Raw genomic sequence first — 5,302 nt, 5'->3', positions numbered from 1 at the left:
AAGTAGTGTTCCACCACGGTTGTGGGGATCTGAGGAGTACTGGAAAGGGATAGAATTCACTCCCCTAACTTGCAGGCAGGCCATGGTGCTTCAGTGTAGTACTATTTACAGCTTCTGTTCCACCCTAAAGGCTGGAGTAACTGTGGAGGCTGCACTGCACCCCTACATAAGTTTTGAGCCATTATATATACATATTGCCATCCTCCCGCAAGTCCCCCAACTACCTCTCACCAGCCTACATGGGCTAACACAGAGATCACTTCCACCTCACCCAACCACTCCACACATAGACCCACGCAGAGTACTTAGCTCAAGCTTCCCACACACCTGAGTGAATCTCACTTATAATTCCTTAACTTTTTACTGCTAATCTCTATTTTTTTTTTACTCTAAATAGTCTTCTGTCTTTACTTTTCCCAATGGATCCAAAACAAAACCCCAGATAAAATATATATATAAGATTTAGTCAAGATCCAAGTTTTGCAACTTGGGACCATCCTTTTAACATCCTCTGGTAATTTTGTGGCTAAATTCAAAAATTAACATATTTTACATTACATTCTGGATTCCTTACAAATGAGACCGTTTTAATAAAGTTTCCCTTTCTACAAACACTTTGATTCCCAAGGGAAGTAGCTTAAGCCGGCATAAACAAAGAATTGTTGGACACATTCTTTCATTATACCAATTTACAGGGGTGTGCACAATGGGAGGCAAGCTGGGGCCTGGGCCCCCCCAATAATTGGCAGGGGCAGAGAACTCTTCTGGCCCCAGTGCTATGGCATGGAAGAGAGCATCTCCATCCTCAGGACAGTGAAAGTGAGCTCATGTGGCCCTAGGTCCCTTGCAAGGAGAGAGAGCACCTCCAGCCCCTGGGCCACGGCAGGAGTTGACAGCTCCTCCAGCCCTGGGGCCACGGTGGGGACACAGGACATGTCCCTGCAAAAAGAGTGGTATTTAAATTCCTGTGCATGCCCGTCAGCATAGTTATAGTAGAAAAATCTATACTGAAAAACCTTCCTATGTGGATAAGGCCTGAGTTCTTTCCAAAGGGAGGAGTCTCTTTCCCGTATCTGAATGAGATTTAGAGCACAGCTACACTACAGAGTTTACAGCAGCCGCTGTAAGCTCTCTAATGCAGCTGCTCCAAGCCAGCGGAAGAGAGCTCTCCCATCGGCTTAACTACTCCAGCCCCTGTGAGCACCGCATTTATGTTGATATAACTTATGCCGCTCAGGGGAGTGATTTATTCACATAAGCTGTAGTGTTGACATAGCCTTAGTCTTCCTATGGTATTTCCTGCTGAAGACATGGCTCAGAATCCTGCTACAAGGACAATTCATTGGAGCTAGACACTTGACAGTATCTTTTAAAAAGAGGGCAAACCTTGAAAGGGTTTCAGTACAGTTTAGCTCTCAGCCTATTATACTACAGCACTACCAGAGATGCTGTTGAAGAATTCAGAACCTGGGTGAATCTCAGGGTGTCAGATATGTTCACTTTATGCACTCAAAACTGACTTCCTCAATGTCAGTCCTTATTTTATCAATTGCTTTTGACTTTTTAGCATTAAAGTTATATTCCCAAAGATCTTTCAGACCATAGTGCTTATTTTGACAGATTGCTGTTTCAAAGGGAACCGCTGTGAAAACACAAAAGAATTCTATGGGAGAGAAGTGCAGAAGTCCTATTAATAATCACAATTTTATTTCTTGTTTGAAGTTCAGTGTGATCTTCACCCGAATGCCAGAAGCCTATTTAAGTCCTACAGTAACAATAAACAACCTGCATGCCCTTGCATTTCCTGGAAGACAACAGAATTCAGGTGCCCCCTTACTCTTTGGAGATTTTGAATTAGGTTCAGAAGTCACAAGCCATAAAAGATGGTAGCTACCTAAAAAGAGAAAAAAATGAGTAAGAGAAGACACCTCAGTGATAATTAAGAACAAACAACTTAAACAACTGTGCTTTAGCATTAAGTATCAACAACATGGAAGGAACTGTAAAGAAAAACTCACAACTTTAACAGTGCATGTTTGCAGGAGTGGAAGCTAAATTCACAAGTTGAGGAGTCTTGCTAGAGTTCTGTTGCAATTCTCCCTGTCCATACTTCTAAATATCTTCTAAGTAGTTTGTCTGGATAAATACAGGCTGTACCCTCTTAGACTTGATCCCTGATAATAGATGCTAAAAGAGTTCATTGTACTCGAAAAAATATATTATTAATTCACTACATAAATAAATTATAGTTTTCCTAGAACATGGGAATCACTAAAAGGTGCTGATCACCACATACTGACTATGAAAGCAATGATTAGGACAGAAGCACTAAAATGATTAAGCACTTATATATAGTACCCACTTCCATTTTCATGGCATTAAGACCACCATAACAATAGTAGTTTCTGATGCAGAAAGAGTTGTTTCTCGCTACGAACGTATGTAACCCAAACTGGCATAACATATTTTGACCTAGTATTATTTCCTGCAATTGAATTACTTGATGAACTTTCTAATGAGGTAGTAAATTTAGGACACAATTCCACATTGTTAAAGCTTGTCTACATATGAAGTTGCACTAGTTTAATTAAACTGCTGAAACCCCTCGTGTGGACATACTTACAGAAGTTTAAAACTGGTTTATCCATTTAGCTTGCCCTGTACAGACAAACAGATACACATTTAAAATGTTTTAAATCTAATTATGAGCATCCACACATCAAGTTGCACCACTTTAGCTACCATGCTGAAGAATCAAGCCCAAGCTTTCTGTTCCTTTTAATTGTACCAGTTTCAGGTTGCAAAGATATTTGTCAGTTGCCACATCATTTTAATGACTCCATGAGTAAAAGAGAGCTTAACTAACTTACTTACCCCCTCCACCCCTACCCCTCCACAGCAAACCTCTGCATATAGGCAAAAACTGTGTGTGTCAGGTTTGAGATTCATGATTTATCACTGAATTACAAACTTCAGAACATGTTTTTCTGTAGTGGAAAAAAACAGACCCAAAGTTATTCCAGTACTACAGTATAATAACCCTCCTAGAGACTGCAAACGTAAGGCTGTGAGAGTATCCCAGTTAATATGGAATTCCTGTTGCATTCAAACCTCTTTCAATAATAAGGGGAAATTATTCTCAGAGTTAAACTCATTTTATTTATTTCTTACTCCAGATTCTTTCCTACCTATTATACAAAGATGTCAGCCACAAAATGCTTAGAGAAATAATGTCACTACAGTTCCATTTGTTTTAGATGGCATCCTACTCCTCCATCAGTGAACCTCTGAAAATGTATAAAGGCTGTTGATGTGAATCACACCTCAAGAAGCTGACCACATTTGGCCGTTATTCTTACCACTGTATGTGCTACTTCCTATTTTTAGCATGAACTTTTTTTTTTTAAGTTGTGATCATCATCAGTAGGAAACAAAGAAAATATACACTGAAATTTTATCAACTTTAATCTCCTTTAGGTCATAGAAATTGTTCCTACAGTAACATCAACTTTCCACTGATCATGGGCAAATATTGTAGGGTCTGAAACTCTACAGAAAGCTTGCACATTGTTACATACTATATCTCACATTAGCTCAGTGCCTTTCCCACCTTTGCGCTGAAAACTCCTCAAACTCCAAGCACCACCAAGATTCAGAAGAGTTGTTGTCTAAAACCACATAGTTGTAGAACTGATAAATGAAATTGTTTTTAATTGTTCACTTTATTAATGTAACTTCTGTTCACCATTCACTGCACTTGCCTACACTGTAACTTCTGTTCCATATTGTAATTCAAACCCCATTTTAAAACACTCACTCCATTTTGTAAAAGCTTCCTCCAACCTTCATTTTTGCAAACCCTGCTGTAATCTTATTAGTTTAGTTTAGATGTGTGAATGAGGCATGTATGAATGACGGAATCAACCTCCAGCCCCAGCCTGTCCTGATGAGATAAAGTTCAAATACCAACGGCTGAAGACCTAGACAACAGCCCTAAACAAAGTAAGAAGCATCCACCCTAAAAAGAAAAGGACAACAGAACAACAGAAGGAAGATCAAAGCCAGGTTCAAGGCTGAAAGTCACGCCTGCAATTGATGGGTGATCAATCTAAATCCAGAGGCAGTGTGACACAGCAAGACCTATAGACTTTGAATCCAAACTAAAAGCCTATAAAAAAGAAGGGTGAGATGAGAGACTCTGGGTAGCATTCTGCTGCCAACATGGAAGGACATCAGTGCCTGCCCAACAGAGATCCAGCTTGTCCTTGTGCCCGGCTTTCCTGGCCAGTTAGCTGCCACAAGCTGCGAACCCAAGCTACAAAATCAAGCTATGAACTTAAGCTATCTTCAGGACTGGTAACTATGCAGCAGCTGCAGAACATCTGATGGATGTGTGTGTGTGTGTGAATGTGTGTGTGTATAGGTATTAGGTATAATGTGTGTGTATAAGAATTAAGATATTAGTTGTTAGTCATGAATCAAATTGTTATCATAATAAATGTGGCATCTTTGTCTTGTCCCCTTTAATAAGATCCTGCTGGTTTTTACTGGTATAATATAATTGGTATAACATAGTTACCCACAAAATGAATTCACTGCTCCGCCTCTTCTCATTCTCTTTAGACTTGTTTTGGTTTTCTGAGTAAGCCATGGGGAGAAGGGAATACGAACTAAAATCATTTAGTGGTGGGGTGGAACCCCTGAAAAAATAATTCTAGAGAGGGATCAGCTAGGTGGAGATTAATAAGGATCCAGTCACCCATTCATTCCAGCAGCACAAAGTAGCTGTAAAGCTAGTAGTTCTGGCAACCTGGGAACATTTGAATGTTTTGCTTTTTTTCCCTATGTCAGCTGAGAACGAGAGGAACTGAGCATATGTATTTAACAACTATTAACATAAAAGGGAATCACTTGCATTACATTTCTCACACCATGGGCCAATTCGCCACTGTCTTGCACCTCCTGTAGTAATTTATGCCTGCATAAAGTAGGCCAGACTCTCTGGTGAGCTGTGGCATCCCTGCATCATGACAATCTACAACTGTGTTTTCTGCCCATTGTAGCTAGAGTACCCCTCACCTAGCTCTAACTCAGCACATGAGGAATCGCCTTTCACAGAGCTGCAGCACAGTATGGGGACTGAAAAGCTGAATTTTATGCCACTCTTGCACCATCCCTCTCCAACTTGTGCTCGGTGGAGTTGCACTGCACCCCAGGAGCTAGCCTAGTAAATGCCAAGAGTAAAAAACTACCATTCTGATATGGTGGCAATTTACAATCACTTTGCCCAGGTGTAAATGAT

The 5,302-nt window shown here is 40.3% G+C and overlaps 1 long non-coding RNA gene across 1 annotated transcript; it reads right to left on the bottom strand.

Moving 5' to 3' along the window:
• Positions 1–376: 376 nt before the first annotated feature.
• Positions 377–4,026, bottom strand: LOC127054106 (uncharacterized). The gene is made up of 2 exons (XR_007775183.1): positions 3,818–4,026; positions 377–1,894 (listed from the first exon to the last, which is right to left on the bottom strand). It is a non-coding gene; the product is annotated as an uncharacterized LOC127054106 (long non-coding RNA).
• Positions 4,027–5,302: the final 1,276 nt, after the last annotated feature.

Source organism: Gopherus flavomarginatus, chromosome 6, assembly GCF_025201925.1.
Source record: "Gopherus flavomarginatus isolate rGopFla2 chromosome 6, rGopFla2.mat.asm, whole genome shotgun sequence".
Classification (NCBI taxonomy): Eukaryota; Metazoa; Chordata; order Testudines; family Testudinidae; genus Gopherus; species Gopherus flavomarginatus.
Note: the sequence above shows the minus strand (reverse complement) of the source record. Positions and strands in the feature narration are given on the sequence as shown.